Below are 20,276 nucleotides of genomic sequence, written 5' to 3' on the forward strand. Positions count from 1 at the left end.
GTTTCATGTATCCTTTGCAAGTTTATTTTTATTTATTTTTTTTTTTTTGTCTTTATTTTATTCCTATCTTTTCTTTAGGTATAATTTTTTTAAATTTTCTTCCGGTTCACTTTATTTCATATAATTATAATATGAATCATTTCTTTTTTCTTTTGGAATTTTTTTTATAATTATAATATTTGATTGTTTATGGTTTTTTACAATAAAAATACTCTGAACATCACAAATTCATTCTTCTGAACTTTTAAATTTTAAAAATCATGATTTAAATCACTCAACCTTGTACCTTAAGACTAGACTTCAATACTACATGGCACAGATTGCCCTAATTTACATTATTCCAAAGTTTCATACAACATGGAACACAGTTCTGATTCAACACACCAGTTAATACAGTTGATAAAATCAAATAGCATTGTTTGAATAACATACATTTTGGCGCTGGTAGGCTGTTTCTAATATGGTGAGTGATCTTAATGAGAGATTTGTAAAACAGAGTGTCAACAGCTATTTTTAATTTAATGGACTATGTTAAAAAAAAAAAGAAAGTAAAATACAGGAAACATATAGAAAGCAAAAATCAAATTGAAAAAAATAAAGGTAGTAAATATGGCACATTTAAAAAGAATAATACATACATACCATTTTTGATCATTTTAACACATTTAGTTGGCGTTTAGGGGGAAGGAAAATAGTCTAATTTAACAGGATGGAGCAATAGCATTTCTGCTGTCATAGATAAACTTTCAACAGCATGGATTAGCTTCAAAAAAAAAAAAAAAAAGCACAAAAGGAAACGAACATTGTTAATTTTTTTTAGCTCCAGGGAAAACGTAAAATACAGGCAATTCATGAATAACAAACTTTGTATCTGGGTTGAATCGACATTATTAGTAGTAATGGAAAAACTGAAACCTGATGAAAATAACGTAAAATGCAGGAAAAACGGGGATGTAAAATAGATTCGGGTGACATAAACTCGGTGTTTCACTGAAATTTTAATTTTAGGTATATAAATTAATTTGAAAATGAAAAAGAAAATTCCCATTCATTTTGTAGTTTTAAGTTTTCACTTCTATCACCGGTTTCTAAAACTGCCGTTTCATTTTTTCTTCTGTGGGATTTTCCTCGGTAAAAAAGAAATATAAATTTTATTACATAAATCTCAGTTTGTTACATACATTGAAGCAATTGAAACACGTACAAATGAATGCATACAGCAAAGTGTATTGAGCACACTGATGTAAAAATAAACCATGTGTAGAAACAGGAAACAAATTAATTACAATGAGTAAAATATCAGTTCAGGCTTCAGGAACTGGTATTGTATAGGGAGCAGTCCTTAACTTGTACACACAAGAAACATCATAATCTCTCGCCTCTGGATAGTGGTTTAGCACTGAATTGCAGATCTAAAAAGGAAAAAGTAGTCATCAACAAAAATATTTTCAGTCGGATACTGAGTATCAGTTTCAGGGTTGCCACATGGAAGAATGCTATAAAAAGTAGCCTAAAACTTTCAAAAAGCGTTGCGAAAAAAGCAGCCTAAGAAATTCAGAAAATTGAAAAAATGAAGCATTTATGTGATTCCATAAATGAAATGAATAAATTGTGCAGTTGAAAATGATAAAGTAGTAAAAAGTCCACATCTTTTTTGTTGATGGATTTAAAATGAATGTGCAAATACAAAAATGTTACAATTTATAAAAGAAAATAAAAAAAGCTTGTGTGACTGATTTTTTTTTGCATTGCTAATTCTATTTAATTAAATTTATTTTTTTCACTAAACGTTCAATTTATCTTCATATTTAATGTTCTCTCTTTTCACATGAGCTTTACACTCCTTTCTATCATTTTCAAATGAAGAATAGTAAAAAATGATGGATTTCAAAATAAGAAATAAACAACAAATAGGGTGAAAAAAACATCAAGTATTTTTGAATGAAAATTTGCTTTGAAAAAAAAAAACAGAATAGAGTAGCTTTAGGGAAAATAAGTTGTTTTTTGAACATGTTTCTGTTTGATAAATTATCCGAAATCCTCTACTTGCAAAAAAAAGGTAGCACTAAGTAGCCTGAGGCAACCCTGAATTTCCAACCTGAATTTCTAAGTTCCAAAAAAGGAAAAATTAACAAAAATGAGATTTTTTAATATTTTTTGCTGAATTCACATACACAGTAATTTCTAAGAGAGCAAAATACTGTATGCAGAAAAAAAAAGACGGGACATTGCAGGCTTAATTCAACATTTTCCAGTTAACTTCATGTATCCAATTAAAATAGGCCGCTGAATAGAGACAAAACCCCATTGGTGAACTTGCAGGTGTTGTTCAGTACACTACCATGTGCAGGTAAACGGCAGTATCTACAAAAATGAGTTTTTGAGATATTTGAAGAAATGCGTCTGATTCCCCACAAACATCAATAAAATATTGAAATTTGATTTTAGTCTATTCTATATGTTTGTATCGAAATATTTTTTGGGCAGTCTGTTTCATTTTGATTTTGCAATCAAAATTTTAATTAAAGCAGATACTGCCATTTACCTGCTCTTCTCAGTAGTAATTTTCATTCACTTTTGACTGGTAATCAGCAGTAACTGCACAATGTGCTATTGAATGACCAATAATTACAAATTCAACATAATACGGAGTAGATATGTCATTACGAAGTATATTTATTGCAAAGTGAATAATATATTTTATTTTAAAAAAATAATAAATGCTGTGTATACACTTGACTTAAATTTAATATAAATAAATGAAACGTAGCTTAAAAATAAATTTTTTTTTACACAAATGTTCTTATGCCATTATAAAAAATAAATTAATAAATATATATGTATATTTATATATATATGTATGTGTATATATATATATATATATATGTATATATATATATATGTGTGTGTGTATATATATGTATATATATATATATATATAGATATATATTCACACAAACAGTCAAAATACAAATGAAAAAGCAAATGAAAAAAGCGAGAACATCAAAATGGAAAATGAAAAAGGTGAACCCAGGACCAACACTTTCTCAAGGGGGGGATTGGTCCTAAAGTTCACAAGGCCCTTTCTGTCTAGCAAGAGGGAAGGTCCCAATAGCTTGCTACCTTCCCCGAGAGCCTTAGAAGAGAAAGGAATCAGAGAACATATCTTAAGATAAAAGCGCAGAAGAAACTTCCGAAGTGCATCCAAACGGAATGAGCACATTGAAATTAAAATTTACCTGCACGTGCTAGGCAAAGATGCAGTTAGGACACGGCAGCAGCGGGACATGGAATTGAAAACCGTGGAGTTGAAAAAACCTGGAGTATAGTAAAGTCGAGGAGAGAAAAAACAAAAATTGGATTGGAAATTACATCAGAAATATTCAGGATAGCTCCTGGCAGACCTTCATAGCTTAGGTGGCCTTACTACAATAATGCAATTGCGCTATACTTCACTCTGCTAGGCAATTCCCTACTTTTCTAATGTAGCTTAAATAAAAAGATTGAGGGACTTTATTATAGTCTAAAGTGCATTTCATTAAATTAAGATTTTTAGAAACAAAATCATTTCTGTTGCAGATAGTCTTAATTCTGTTAATTTCATTAATCAAGGTATTACGAAAAACTTTAATAGAAATATCAATATGCACAGAATTATCCGAAAGAGAAATGTTAAGATCCAGGAAATCAGATTGGTTGATATTATTATTGGTGTGGATAAGTTCTAATTCGGGAGGATAAATACTTTTGGAATCATTTAAAAAGTTGTGATAATTGAAAATAATGAAGTCATCGACGTATCTGAAAGCCCTAGGAATGGATAAGGTGAAGTTTTTTTCAAAGTGGTGTAAGTACAAGTTGGCTAATACTGAAGAGAACTTAGATCCCTGAGGAATACCGTTGACTTGCAAAAAGCAATGTTCACCATTGTAAATGTAGTTGTTAAACAAACAGTAATTAATTAAATCGGACCATCCATTTTCATTAATGTCCAGTCAACACGCTGGTTAATAAGTAGAGCGGTAAACACATACAGAAATCGTATTTTTTGCATAAGAAATTTTCTTAGTGGTGCTATACAATATTCAAATTTTGTTTCTTCATGGGAGGGGTTGTGACCCCTCCCCCCGGGCTACGCCACTGGTACTGAATTTATTCAGTCATGCAATTTCAGTATTTTTCATCCTATTTGGGTCATGTATCTGAATCATGTCATTAACAACTACACTGCTTGACAATTGCTAAGGAACAATTACATTTTTTGGAATAGTTAAGAATAGATAATGATTAAATTAACAGAATGAAATATATAGTTAGTAGGGAGGATGTACCTTTATTATAAGTACAAAATAACACAGATATTACTGCATCAATGAAGTAAAAACTTAAAAATAAAAAAATAATCCTACTTAGATGATTTTCATACAACCACAAAAAAATGATCTAGGTCAGAATGATGGAGACATGAGTACCTTAATATGATATATGATTACCAGGGACACTGATGCACAATTTACATCTGTTTTCCATACTCCCCACTAATTATTGAGGAGTGCGTGGGGGGTGTTTTCTCACTCCTCTCTCAATGCGGATTTGAGTTCTTGTACTGTTCTGGGAGGGACGGTCCTTCGCACAACACGTCTGGCAAGAGCCTCATAGGCAAGTTCAATTGGATTTAAGTCGGAAAAGTAAGCAGGCCACTGCATACGGAGAATGTTTTCACTTTGCAGTGTGTCTGACACTTTAATGCTCCAGTGTGGTCGTGTATCGTCGTCCGTGACGAGAAAGTCTAGACCTATAGCCCCCCCTAAAAAGACGAACATGGTCCAGCATAACATCTCTGCAATAAATTTGCGACGTATCGCTTTCCTATTCCAAAATGTGAAGCGTTGTTCTGCCATTGTGCATGATGCCTGCCCACACCATGACGCCTGGGCCGTACCGATCACATTCGCAAACAAATTTTTGTGCATAAAGTGTTCCACGCTCTCTCCACAGTAGTTGGTGACCAGAATCACTTGTCACACTGAAACGAGATTCGTCAGAGAACATCACTCTAGACCAATTTTGATGAGCCCACCAACATGTTCCTTACACCAGCGTAATCTCTCTCGACGATGGCGTGGTTGAACTTGGATGCAACGCACGGGCTTCCGTGCATACAAACCGACATTATTTACTCGCCGTGAGATGGTTCTTGCAGAAATATGCGTACCGGTAGCGGTTGTTAGATTTGCTGCTATCTGTCCAAGAGTGAAATTTCTGTTCCTTTTTGCCACGAGGACTACATAGCGATCCTCTGAAGGTGTGGTGCTCCTACCACAACCCCTGGCATGCTTTTGCAAAACATTTCCACCTTTTCAGCGGCCGTCTTTAATTGGGAGATGGCACTTTTTGATACACCCATTGCAGCAGCCACAGTGGTACCACTTTGACCTGCTTCCAGTCGTCCAACCGCTCGTCCACGATCGTAGATACTCAAATGATGCCTTGCTGACATTTTACTCTTAAGTATTTCAAGAACCAAACAGAATTTCAGAGAAAAACCTTTTTTAACATCCAGCACTATTTTTATTAAAAACCAAACAGCGTGAATTTTCGTACGAATCTTGAGCGTGTATGCACTGTCTTTCATACAGATAACGAGTCTTAATCTACCATGCCATCTGAACTTGAATTTATTTCCATTGGCAAGGTGGTTGAGGTACAAATTTGCATAAATCACTTGTTCCTTAGCAATTGTCAAGCAGTGTAAATGTTTGAACAAAAATTAATATAACAATAGTAAGAATGCCTTACTTTTTTGTGAAATTGCATCATATGAACACAGGGCTGTAAAATTTCTAGAAATTTTAATGCAATGGAAAAAAGTCCTTTTTCTGGTTGGGGGGGGGATTGACACAAAAAATTGTTTTTTGTGAATAAAATTTGGGCTTCAAAAAAGTTATATTTTCTGAGAAAGCAGAGTGGGTATTAATAACAGTTCGGGAACTGTTTCATGAAAAATTCAATATTCCACTAAAAATTCATAGCTTTGCAACATTGATTCAATGACTGCAGATGCTGCCTGAAGATAAAGTTAGTCAAAAAGATTTTAAAAAAACTTAAATTCAAAGTTCATTGATCTTCAAGAATTTAAAGAAACATTTCATTAGGGATTTATTATCAATTTTAATATGAAAGTTATCAACTTGGAAGAAAATGTTGTAAATCTATCTTTTGACAGAACGGTGCTTAGGGGTTTGTGATCGGAAGGAAGTCACTATAAAACTGAAATATTTCTTAGGGTACCATGGCATTTTATCATATACAGTGAAACCCCTCCTAACGGACACCCCTTTAATGCGGACACCCCTCTTATGCGGACAGTTTTTAATTCCCCGGCAGAGAGACATTAAACCTAATGTATAAGGAACCTCTCTCGTACGGACACCCTCAAATACGGACACGGACACCTTTTCGAAGTCATTTACATTGATATATCCTTTTTTGCGGACAGTATTTAAAACTTGAGAATTAAATAGCTACTCCATTGAAAGGCTTCATTTAATGCAAAGTCGACCAGCTTATACGGAGATAAAAAAAATATTTCTTTGCAATTTTACTTTGCATCTACTGCGTAGCAAAAAATTTTCAGCTTGACACCGAAATGCATTTTTCATTCCAAAAAACATCATCAAATCGTCAAAAATAAAAGAAAAGAAAAGAGAAAATGATTATTCTGCAAGTTTCTGTCTGTATACCCCCACCCTCCCCCGTTGCCTTGTTCCTTTTCAGATGACTAACAAGCAGGCGTGTTGTGTCTAAGTGGAGCCGAGTTGACGCGCCATCTAACAAAAATATTTTATAGAGAGTAAAAGTAAAGCCAATGCAATATCATAAAGTAAACTTAAGGGTAAAAGCATTCAGTTGTTTCATCGTTCTCATTGAAATGGCTCTGAATACTCATCGTCAGCGTCGTACTCTTTCTCTTAAAGAAAAAATTGAAGTTATAGATTTCGCAGAAAAAAATAAAATTGGAATACGGAACATTGCTGAAAAGTTTGGTGTGGGACGCACACAAATTTGCTGTATATTAAAAGGAAAAGAGAAGTTTAAGAAAGAATGGTTCATAAATGGAAACCAAGAGAAGAAAAAAGATTTTCCTAAAAGTAATGCCCTTGCAGTGGATGAAATTGTGTTTAAATGGTTTGTGTCCGCAAGAAGCAAAAATATTCCGATTTCTGGCCCTATTTTACAAGAAAAGGCGAAAGAAGCAGCTACTGAAATGGGTATAGAAAATTTCAAAGCTTCCAATGGATGGTTAGATCATTTTCGAACGAGACATGATATCGTTTTTAAAAAAATATGTGGTGAATCCATGGATGTGGACGCTGACGTTTGCGAGAAATGGTTTGAGAAAGTGCCTAGTTTGATTGAAAATTACGAGCCATGTGACATTTATAACATTGATGAGACCGGTTTGTTTTATAGAGCTCTGCCAGATAAAACCTTAACTTTACGGAAAGAAAACTGCTCTGGTGGCAAAATCTCCAAAGAACGCTTAACAGTTTTGGTGGGTGCCAGCATGGATGGTACAAAATTAAAACCAGTTGTCATCGGAAAAGCAGCCAGACCTCGGTGTTTTAAAGGACTGGATATAAAAAAATTACCTGTAGACTGGTATTCAAATAGAAGAGCGTGGATGACAACCAGTGTCATATCTGATTGGCTTGTAACTTTTGATAAGAAGTTGGGGAGAGAAAAAAGGCATATTGTTATTTTTATGGACAACGCGCCCTCCCATCCCAAAGACTTTCACTTGAAAAATATAGAAATAGTCTTCTTGCTAGCAAACACAACATCGAAATGCCAACCTATGGATGCCGGGATAATTCAAGCATTTAAAATTCAATACAGACAACTAGTTATGAAGCATTTAATCAATAAAATGGAAGAAACTAAAACAAGTAGCGAATTGTCCAAAACAATTGATGTGTTAGATGCAATCAGCTGGGTTAAGCACGCATGGAAGGAAGTTAAAAAAGAAACAATAGTAAGTTGCTTTAATCGCGTTGGATTCAAAAAAGGATCTGCCACAGAGGAAATTGACAACGAAGTTGATTGTGACAATGATGGATCCGATTTGCAGTCGTTAATGCAACAAGCAGGGTTCACAAATGTGACCGCTGAAGACTATGCTCCCATCGACGACCAAGTTTTCACTGAAGAAAGCGAAACAGAAATTGCAAGCATAGTGCGCGAAATTAACGAAGATCATACAGTTGAGGATGACGATGAAGATGAACTGTCCGTAAAAGAAGACGTTAAAACAATTAAAAATGTTAATGAAGCTTTAAGCGTATTAGATGGACTCAGGGAATTTTCAATTAAACACAACGATCCTAAAGGACTAGACTTGGTACAAGAACTTAAGATACATTTCGAAAATGAAAGACTTTCATCGATCAAAACATATCAACAGACATCAATCGAACAATTTTTTAAAAGTACAAATTAGGTATGTAATTTTTATGCGAACCTGTTATTTAAATCTCTTTGAGTGTGCAAAACTGTAATATTTGAATTTAACCTGATAAAATAATTGTTTATTATGTATATGTTGGTAAAAACTAGTAAATTAAAAAAAATCTATGCATATGAAAGAGTAGAATTCACACATATTTCATTTAAGATTTCAAAAAACATAAACAAATAACTAAAGTTAATTAAATTAAAAAAACCTCTGTAAAGCGGACACCCCTCTCTTACGGACAAAAAAGTTTGTCCCGTTAGTGTCCGTAATAGAGGGGTTTCACTGTAGTTAAAATGAATTTTTTACATTAAATGAACATACATTAAATCTTAATCCTTTTACAAATGGATATGATTGACATAATTCTGTGTTAAGTTTTCATGTTGAATACTGAACATGGAAAAACCATTACTAAAAAAATAAAAAAAAAGCAAGAGGATGTTAATATTATAAATTTCTGTATTATGCTAGAAATTTCAAAAATTTCAATTTTTTTTTTAAAATGAAAATCAATTTCTCAGAAAAACTTTTTTTACCCCTAAAACTTCCAGTTTGTTTTCAAGCCAGTCCCGTTTCTACTTATAGACACAAAATCTAAGTATCATTACTGCATGCTTAGTTTCATGGGTAGGATGGATCTAAAGTGACTAGGAATCCGGATCTTGGCAGAATGTCTTGCTAAAATGTCCAATTCTCCCCTTTAAGTTCCCTTTTTCTGTTAAAGTTCCAAAAAATGGGGAAATACAGAGTCTGTGTAATAAGTAATGAGACTAATTTTTTCCTGATGTGATTGTACCTCTCAAGTGCTCGCAAACTGGATAGGTCGGTGGTGGGGGTTACTGGTGGGACTCACTCCAGTCCACAGTTGCCTAGGAATCTTTGTTGAGGCAGCATCATGAGGTACATTATAGTGTACCTCTTTTATAAACGACGGTTCCGGCTCTAAAATGCAGAGAACATTTGAGCGGCGTTGCGCGATTAAGGTTGAATGAAACTTGGTCAATGGGCCTCAGAGGCTTTAGAGATGTGTAAGCAAGTGTTCAGAGATAATTGTCTGTTAAAGGCACATGTGTTTCAGTGGCACAAGTGTTTCAAAGATGGCCGGTAAAACGTAGAGGATGAATCGCAAACAGGGTGTCAGTCAGCCAGCAGAATGTATGCAAATGTGGAACGTGGGCATGTTGTGCTAAATTGTGCCTGTTAAGTGTGAGAATGATTGCAGATGAAGTTGGACTTCATAAAGTGACAGTTCACAGCATCCTCGCTGAAAACTTGAGAAATGCTGGAAACACCTGCTTCATCCTCCAACACTTTCTGGTCAATAATGGTATTTTTATGCTTCCCCAGCCCGCCTACAGCCACAATTTAGATCCAGCCGACTTCTTTCTGTTCCCGAAGATGAATGCATCGCCATGGAACTATGGAGGCCATGAAAGCGCTAGTACAAGACCTTTTAAAGGAGATTCTGGAAGCGGACTACAAAGCAGCCTTCGAAGCTTAGAAGACTTGCTGGGATAAGTGTGTGCTAGGCCAAGGGTCTTATTTTAAAGAATTTTAGGTGTGAGTATTAATATCTGCAATAAATTCTTACAACACAGCTCAGTCTCATTACTTTTTATACAGACCCTGTATATAAACATTTTTCAACCCATTCATTCTCAACAGTAAAATATCTTCTTTTAGATAAGATAATTTTTTTGTATTAATTTGAGGAATTTTGTATTAATTTGTGAGCAACGATGAAAATTGCTTCCAACGTTATTCATGGGTGTTTCACACATTTTTACGCATATTATTTGCCCTTTACTCCCAGCATTTTAAGCATTGGCCTATTCAGATATAAAGAACCCTTATGTATCACATAAAATGAAGTATAAACTATCAAAAAAAAATTGTACTTGAAAAATGATTCATACATGTTGCAATTGTGACAGTACGGTCACCTTTGTGATGCAAACAATCATTGGTTTACAAATGCTAAATACTTTTTACAAAATTGATACATCATATTATGATACATAATAGCTCCTAATATTCAAATAATATATCAAAAAATATATATTGAGTTCTCTTAGTAAAGGGCGTGCCCTCAGCTATGCCTATGCTTTCTGCCCCCTAGATTCAGCACTAACAATAGCAGAAACCAATCAGATTCTGCGTGGGGTGAAAAGATTAGGCAATAGGATGAATGACCACACTCTGCAGGAAAGTTCAATTTTAATTTGAAGCGAATCCAAATCCACAAAACATTTATTACCACCATTAGAACAAAAAGTATTGTTAGGGTCAAATGGAGTTCACTCTTACCTGGAGAGCAGACAGAAGGAGCTCGGTCCCGAACAGGTCTGACTTTTTTAAGTCGATGGCCATGCGAAGGTTCTTGATGACATGTCTTAAGGGAGTGAAGACGTCCGGTCTATCTTCCATCATAACTATGAAATTAAGATACCGGATTAAAAGAAGCCTCACACAGATATTTCAAAAAAGAAAAAAAAAGTCAACTCTCAAAAACTCAAAGTTGCAAGGGACCAGCTAAAAGCTTAGAGTTATTGGAAGTTCCCCTCCCAGCCTTTTCAAGAATAATATCTCTCTTTTTTTTCCTTTTTCAGAAATAGTGCATGTTAGATAGACTATAACGATCATAGTTTAGAAGAAAAAGAGAGTTATTATTACAATAGGGGAAGGTCATGTACCTTGGGCAGTTTTTTTCATTGCAAATTTTTAGGAAGTTAATGCAAGGTAAAACAAAGGGCTTTTGATTTTACAGGTTCCCTGTTTGTTAGCTTTCTATTTATTTTTGAAATTTTGAAAAACTTTGATTAGGTGATTTTTTTTTCAAAAAAGGAATTTTTGGCCCAAGGGACAATTAAGGGTTGTAATGGAATGTGGGACAAAGCAAAATGGTTAACATGTCTGAGTTTAGTTCTTTCAAAATGAACAAATTTAAAATTTGTTTTGAAAATTACAATGCATAAAGAAAGAACATTGTATTTTATAATAAAACTTATGTAGAAACAATATTTTTATTTTTTTGGCAGTAAATTTGAGTCTTCAAAAAAAAAAAGTAGAAACTTGACTTTTTTTCATGGGGCAAAGTGAAAAATAAAATATTTTTCTAATGCAATATTTTCTATTCGATTATAAAACATATTTTTGGTCAAAAGAATGAGTAAATAAAAAGTTAAATGAATAAATGAAAGGATAATAAAACTATAATCAAATAATTAAATGAATAAATCAATTTTAAAAAATGGAAAAATAAATGAGCGAGTAAAAGATGAATGAATACAAAAATAAGCGAATAAATGAATAAATAAGTGAATTAATGAATGAAGGAATGTAAATGAATTAATTAATAAATGAAAAAGTAAGTGATGTATATTAAATGATTAAGTGAGTAAATGAAACAAACTATTTCACTTTGCCCTGCATTTACTTGATTAATTGTGCAATTTATTAAAAATACAAATAATTTTAATACTAACTAAATTAATACTGCAATGAATATTAGGAGGTCTCAATTAATATTTAAAATGTTAATAACAAGAACTTCATCATTTTATACTAACAAAAATAATTTTTGACTAAGGACAAAATATTATAATATGAGTATCAATTTTTGAAAATTGCCTGAATTAACATATGCTTTAATCTTTGGCAGTATTTTTTTTCTGACTGGAATAGACTACATATGGTACTACATATTTAAAGTAATACCAGATAGGTGGAGCTAAAAGCAGAGTAAATATTTCACCATTTCACTTTGGCCCGCTATTTTACTTTGGCCCATGTTCCCCTACCTTGGGCAACAAACGAATCAAGTGAGTGAAATCGCCGATAGAGGGAGCTAGTGTTGCTGGGGAATTATTTTGCTGCTCCTGAGATAAGTGATTTTTTTGTGTAATTGTTTATTTTACTGCTTTAATTTCAGTATTTTTATTGTATTTTATCATACAATTAAGTATTTTTGTGCTTTTAAGTCTTATTTTTGATTTACTTGCTTTCTTAAAGTGTTTTTCTATTCTTTGTAGCTAAGCCTAAAATGTGCTGATTTCTTGTTGTTAAGCCTGAGTGCTCTGTTAAGTATGTAACTTGTTTATTTTAATTTACTGCTTGTCTTAGGATTTAGAAATTTTTGTACCTTTTACTTCCAATGCTTTTTAATTCTAATAATTAGTTTTAATTCTTCGATTTTGCATTTTTGTATTGACTTTTTAAGTGTCATTTTGAGCTAGAATGGGGGTTATATGCATAATGAAGGAGGTTAAAAGTGGTAAAGGGGACAAGTGGATTTCTTGTGATTTATGTCAGATGTTCTGCTTGTTTAAGGGAAAGGATGAGTCTGAGAAAGATTTCTTTTGCACTAAGTGTGTTGAACTCTCAGAAATCAGAGTTAGGATGCTTACTTTGGAGGGTGAGTTAGCATTAGGCTGTAGGATTGCAGATGGGGTAAACACTCCAGAGGAAAAGGGGGAAGTTAGCAAAAAGGAGGTGGGCATTAGCTGTGTGTTAGATAGTGGGAATATTCCAGAGGTAAAGGGGAAAGTTACTGTTGAGGCAACAGACTGGGAAACAAAGGGTATAATTTTGGGAGATTCAATGGTGCGTGAGGAGGGAAACTCAATAGGCAGAATTAGACGTAAGGTGGCTAGATGTTGTTTGTCAGGGGCTCAGGTGAGAGATGTAAACAGGGTTACTGAAAAGAAAGAGGTATTTAATAAAGAGGATGTAGTTAGTTTGTGGGTGGGAACTAACAATGTAGGCCATAGTAACAACGATGAGTTTACAAAGGAATGGGATTCCCTGTTGGACAAAGCAACCAACTGTTCGGCAAATGTCCAAGTGGTTGGTTTGCTTCCCAGATATGGAGTGCATAGGAGTTGGTTAAACCAACGCGATTGGATTGCTAGGGATAGCCTGCATCTGAGCTCTACAGGGGTCAAAATGGTTAGTGGTTTGTTTTTAGAGGATTCAGAATCAAAAAACTAAGCTGGAATGGGGGGCATGGTTTAGGGAGCAGAATACGAAAGGGTACTAACTGTAGGGATTTTAGTAGAAACGGAAATAGGGTGACTAACAAGAGAAAAGATTTTAACAGTTGGGATTTAAATAATCGCGCAACATTAAATGAAAGTAAGATGGGCTTACTTAAGGTTTTTTATACAAATGTTCGTTGTATTAGGAACAAGATGGAAGAATTGAAAAGCATAATAATTGATGAGAGGTTGGGGAGTTACCGAGACATGGGCTACCAAAAATGATGATGATTTATTATCAATTGCTGGGTATAATTTGTTTAGGCAAGATAGAGCAGGTAAAAGAGGTGGTGGCGTTTTATTTTATGTCAGAGAAACTTTAACTTGCAATGAATTGGTAATTAATGATAAACCTAATGAGATTGGTATGATTTGGCGGGAGTTGATGAGCAATAAGGGCAAAAAAATACTTTTAGGGAACATTTATAGGCCACCCAACTTAAGCCAGAAGGGGTCAGTCATCATAATGGGAGATTTTAATTTTCCAGGAATTGATTGGAATAATTTTTGCCATAGTACTAGCAGAGAAGAGGAATTTTTGAAAGTAATTGGTGATTGCTTCTTAGATCAAATTGTGACTCAAGGTACTCGACACGACGTGATTTTGGATCTAGTTTTCTGCGATATGGAAGATTCTGTAAAGGGGTTATGTGTAGGGGAACACATTGGAGATAGTGACCACAACAGTATTAGGTTTTGGGATTAAATTTGATATGCACATAGTAGAGAATTTCAGGTTTGTGCCCAAATTCAGAAATACTGATTTTGTGGCACTTAGGCAGAGTTTGAAAGCAGTTTTTTCTTCCGGATTGGACGATAGCGATGTGAATCTTCAGTGGGCAGAGTTTAAGGAAATCTAGCAAAAATGGTTGGGGACCATAATCCCTTTAGGAGAAAGGGTGTCAACACTAAAATTTGGTCGATGTGGTTCTCCAGGGAAACTAAAGACACTCTAAATTACAAGCAAGCCGCTTTTCATAGGTTTAAAGAAACTGGTCACAGTGCAGATAGGCTCCAATATTGTAATGCAAGGCGTAAATTTAAGTATTTGGTACGGATTCAGAAAAGAGAGTTGGAGCAAAGACTGGCAGATAACATAAACAGGAATCCCAAGAGGTTTTTTGCATACGCTAATTCGAAGAAAGTTCGAAATAGTCATATTGGGCCACTGGTTGATGAGCACGGAATTTTAATTTAGGACAATAGTGATGTTGCTAATGCTCTTAATAACTTTTTTCGAGTGTTTTTAACCATAACTGTATCTCAACAGTTGACATAAACAAGACACAAGTTATAGTACAGCTTGAGGACTTTGTATTTTCCAGGGATGACGTTTTATTTCAATTGAAAAAAATTAAAGAGACTAAGGCTCCGGGACCAGACAATATTTATCCAAAAATTTTAGTTGAATGTGCAGTGGAATCAGTAGATGTAATTGCAAATATTTTCAATGCGTCTTATAACTCGGGGACAGTGCCAGAGGACTGGAAGCTGGTTAACATTACACCGCTCTTCAAGAAAGGGTCTAAAGGGAGTGCGGGAAATTATAGACCTGTGACAACTTCGGTGGTTTGCAAAATTTTAGAAACATTGATAAAAATTAAGATAGTAAATTTTTTAGAGACTAATAATCTATTGACTAGTTTTCAGTATGGTTTCAGGAAAGGTAAAAATCTAGTGCAACTAATTTATTACACTTCTATGACAAAGTCACTATGGCTTTGGACAATAAGAAGCCTGTAGATGTTGTTTACATTGATTTTCAAAAAGCTTTCGATAAGGTACTGCATGTTGCTCTACTTAGCAAATTAGCTGATATAGGAATAGGTGGGAAAACTTTCATTTGGGTAAAAAACTGGCTGACTGAAAGGAAACAAAAGGTAGTTGTAAGGGGAAATTATTCTAATTGGAGTGAGGTTTTAAGCAGGGTTCCTCAAGGATCAGTGTTAGGGCCTGTTTTGTTCATTGTTTTTATGAACGATATTCACAAAAATATTTATGGGAACATGAATTGTTTTGCTGATGATGTCAAAGTTATGGGGACTGTAGAAAATGAAGAACAAGCAAAGCAGCTGCAAGAGGATCTAGATCATATTACGGAGTGGGCTGATAAATGGGGTATGGCTGTTTATGTTGGGAAATGTCAAGTGCTACATTTAGGGCATGGAAATAAGTGTACAAGTTATTATTTGCAAGGTTCAGTCATTAGTCAGGCAGACAAAGTTACTGATCTGGGGGTCTTAATAATTCAGGATTTAAAGTTTAGCCAACAGTGCAGCATTGCTAGTAACAAGGCCAATAAGATGCTTGGGTTTATCAATAGATCTATTTCAAACAAATCTTAAGAAGTTCTTCTGCCCTTATATAGAAGTTTGGTAAGACCTCATTTGGAGTATGCTGTTCAGTTTTGGTCTCCTTATCTTAAGAAAGACATTAATGTATTGGAAAGGGTTCAAAGGCGAGCTACAAGGCTAATAAATGGACTTTCTCACTTAGACTATGATTCCAGGCTTAAAAGGCTAAAAATGTAGTCTTGAGCAAAGAAGAGACCGAGGGGACATGATTCTGTTGTTTAAATTTATTAAAATGAAAGTTGTTACGGGGCTGAAGTTTAGCACTGAAAACAGGACAAGGGGTCATTGTTTTAAGCTATTTAAATCTCAGGCTAACATGGATGTTAGGAAAAATTATTATTTTAGCAGGGTAGTGGAACCTTGGAACAGTTTACCGGAAGAGGTGGTAATGAGCAAGGGAGTAGATAGTTTTAAGAGGGCCATTGATCTTCACTGGGGATTGTAAATTGACTAGGACCAGTCTAGCTGGGCCCAGAGCCTGTTGCTGGTCGTCACTTTTGTATTTGTATAAGTCATTCAGTTTGTTGACAAATCGACTTTCTGTTTCAAGCTAAGGTATTTAATTTTCGTTTTGACATCACCAGGGCTGATCCTAGCTGGTGTGCAGCATGTGCACTGCACAAGGGCGGCCACAGACCGCATCATATAGTTCTTTTAATCAAGCAAAATTCCTCAAGAATTTCTCACAAAATAACTTATAATAAGTCAAATAAATATGCTGAATTTTAAATGTTCAATTATTAAAGTAAGTGCCGATTTCCCAACAGCATAGCATAGTTTAAGAAAAATAGATTGTTAGGGAACATTGTGTTGGTTCATTGTCCATTAATATCTACTCTTTACACACATGCTTCATTTGGTTGCAAAATTTGTGACAGAACCGGTAATCAGGCATGGATACAGGGGAGGGGAAATGAAGAAAATGGCCCCCTCCTGAAACATGAAAGGGTGCTTTCTAAAAGGAGCACTCAGGGCCCAGGGTGGCCACTAATGTTTACCCCCCAAGCTTTTATAGACCTAAACAATGAAGACATATTTTATATATTATATTTTGAAAAAGCTATACTGATTAGATACTCTTGCAAGCATTTCAAACAACAAATTCTGTTTTCAACAATCGCGGATGCGTGGAGAGACAGTGGAAAATTGCAACTCCCCTGAGAGTCAAACATATATGAATGACGAACTAAAATTTTGTGATTTTTCCTCTTTACAGCATTTTTTCGAATTACAATCACGAATGAACTGCCCGGATTCAGATCAGGGCTCTTGCCCCGGGTAGTAAATTTAAACGTGGCTCCAAAACGAAGATCCAAAAGGATGCCATGATGACCTCCTTGACGAGACTAAAGAAGGCTTAAAATTGCGTTTTTAGGACTTTAATTTCGGAAAATTTTGCTGTTTGAACCACCGATCTTAAGGATCCAATTAAATCTCTGAGTCACCCCTTCCACCTTCACTTAATCAAACATAGCCTGAAAATGTTGGCTTTAATATCCAAAATGTGTTTTTAGAGGACAGCCCTTCTTAATGTCATCAAAATTTTCTTAATGGCATTTTTCGTATTTTTTTTTTTTTTGAAATTTTTGCAATGGAGGGCCTCGAAATCCATTCCCAAACATTACTACTAAAGATAGTCTCAATTAGCGTCTTTAGAGAGCCCCCTAATCCCACCCCCCTCAGTTTGAAATTGACTTCAGTTTCAAAAAACAGTTCGTAAGGGCACACTGAACCCCCGGCCGCTCTTTGTCCCATCGTTATCAAACAATGCGTAAAATACGATTTTCTAAAAAACTCTGGAGGAGAACTGCCTGGCTTATGTAACTTTTCACGGCGCTAGGGCATATACCTATCAATCGTCCAAGTGAGATGGACTAAAGTCTATAGTTGTGTTTTTCAAATATTAATATCGAAAAATATCCCAAAGATCCGCCGAAGCTTCCCAGTTTAGTTAACCTCACCAAAGACAGCATAAAATTGTGCTTTTAGAAATATCCACTTGGGAACTCCAAAACCCTTCCTCAACAAAAATAGCCTAAAATGGATTTTAGTTCCGAAAAATATTTCGGTTCGGAATATTTTCACGTTTTTCCTATCGTTTTCAAATGTAGCCAAAAATGGGTATTTGACACAATGGTGCCGAGAAATTACCGGAGAAAAGCCGCAGATCCCCTACTGTCACCAAAGACAGCCTAAATTCGCGTTTTAAACTTCAATTTCGAAAACTTTCGATAGGAGATGATTGAATCTTCCTCCCTCCAGCAACGTCAACAAAAATAACCCAAAACTGCTTGTTTAAAACTTCAGTTTTGGAAAATTTTCGGGAAGAGCGCCGATCTTTCCTAAGCTACGGTCACAAAAAATAGCTTTGAATTGATTTCAATTTCGAAAGAATTTTAAAAGAGAACACCCTCCAGGGGAACTCCCTCTTTCCCCTGAAGTCTCGAAAAAGTTCCTAAAATTGCGATATTTGACGTCAATTTCGGCAACTTCTCTATGCACCTTGAATATACCCAACTCTTTTCTCCTTGCAACCAAATACAACCAAAGATTACTAAAACTATTTTTCGTACGCCAATTTCGATAAATTTCTGGGAGCAATCCCCCCTCCCCTGATTCCCCCTCCTCCGCTCTTTCTCTGATGTCACCAAAGGCAGACTATAAAATGCGTTTTTACGACTAGTTAATTTTGGTCTCTATTACTATATTCAAAGGATATTATATAATTTATTAAAGGATATAAATATTTTACCTAAGGAGTTTCTATAAAACTTTTCTTCTTTTTTATAAGCTCATCATTCTTGTTTTTTTTTTCTTTTCTATATTAGAACTTGATATAGAAATTTGAAGAAATATTTATATGGACGTCAAAGATTAGTCAAAATATGAAAATTAGTCTTAAGGGGCGGCACATTAGATCTTTGCACATGGGCGGCCGACACCCTAGGATCGGCCCTGGACATCACTATAAGTAAACACCACATAACCAAATCTCAATACTGAAGTCTGGATAGGAAATGGCCAAGCAGGGTTGCCATATTTTCAGGATAGAAAAAATCCAAAAATGTTAAGAAAATAGCCTGAGGTAATACAAGGTCACTCAATTTCTCCTAATATCACATTACTTTCAAACATTATTCTGTCATAGAAGCAATTATTTAAGTCCTCCATAAAAAAAAAGGCTACTTTTTCAAATTTTGACAAAATTTGAAGTCGGCAAAAAAAAAACCAGCTGCTACTAGATAAAGTTTTATTAGATCACAAGATGTAGCAAACTGTAGCCCAATCGGCTAGTTTTCATTTACAATCTGGCAATACTACCGATTACTCATTTCTTCATCAACGTCTGGGGAGGAGAAAAAAGGACATGTAAAAGTGCCGACACTTGTGTCGCAGAATCGGGAGAGAAATATTGTGAAAATATGCACTAGAATATTTTGTGAATAAATTCTGCTCTCATGCAAACTAATAAAGCAAAGCTCTGTGTAAAATGAAAAAGAAAATTTTTTCATATGTTTTTTGCTGGATATTCATGAACGAGATAAAAACAAAACTTCCATAAGAGCTTTGACCTAAAAATTGTTACCTTCGAGATATAGAGACAACTCCCATAGCAGAATACTACTAAATTTGCGATGTACGTTGCAGAACAGATACCTGAGCTGCAGAACAACTCTGTTCAAATGTGAGAGGAAAACTGATAGATTTTCTGCAGAAAACATGGTGCAGAAAATCTACAGGAACCGGGGTGCAGAAAATCTGCAAAAACCAAAATGTGCAGAAATTGCAGCACCGAAAATCTGTAGAAACTGCTAATTTTCTACAAAAATCTTCCAACTCAAGGTAGAATTTAGAAGAAATTCTGCAGATTTCTTAAACGAATTAAAAGAAAAATCTAAAATTTTCGCAAATTACGATAATTTGGCGGAAAGCTCGCGATGTTGAATTCAATAAGTCCTTTGTAGGATTTCCCCAATCGATCTTCATCCACTGCAATTTCGGCCATTTTCGGACTTGTTTTAGAAACATGCCAACATTGAAACACATCCATCTCCAGCAATAGTGTGTTTTGTTTGAGATTTCAATCCCTTTGCATCCAGAAAATATTTCCATCGGTTTAGATTTGACACCTTATTAAAGTTTTTTTGATTTTAAGTTTTCATGATCAACTAATTTTCCAAATTCAGTGTTCTTTAATTAGTCATTTGGTTGAAAGCTGTGATGTTTCCAGAAATATCTCATTTCCACAGAAATAAATAGCAACAGTCCAGATGAAAAAAAAACTATGTGAGACGATTTTGATTTTTGGCACCCAATTTGTGGAAAATGTTTCGCTTAAAATGCTTGAATACTTGCAGAACAATTTTGGTC

General features: G+C 34.7%; 1 long non-coding RNA gene across 1 annotated transcript in view; it reads right to left on the reverse strand.

Moving 5' to 3' along the window:
* Positions 1 to 685: 685 nt before the first annotated feature.
* Positions 686 to 20,276, reverse strand: part of LOC129218577 (uncharacterized) — a 125,871-nt gene continuing 106,280 nt past the window's right edge. The window contains exons 12-13 of the long non-coding RNA XR_008580340.1: positions 10,823 to 10,947; positions 686 to 1,412 (exon numbers count right to left, since the gene is read on the reverse strand). This is a non-coding gene — a long non-coding RNA (uncharacterized LOC129218577). The remainder of the gene's footprint in view (positions 1,413 to 10,822; positions 10,948 to 20,276) is intronic.

This window comes from Uloborus diversus, chromosome 3, assembly GCF_026930045.1.
Source record: "Uloborus diversus isolate 005 chromosome 3, Udiv.v.3.1, whole genome shotgun sequence".
In the NCBI taxonomy this organism is placed as follows: domain Eukaryota; kingdom Metazoa; phylum Arthropoda; class Arachnida; order Araneae; family Uloboridae; genus Uloborus; species Uloborus diversus.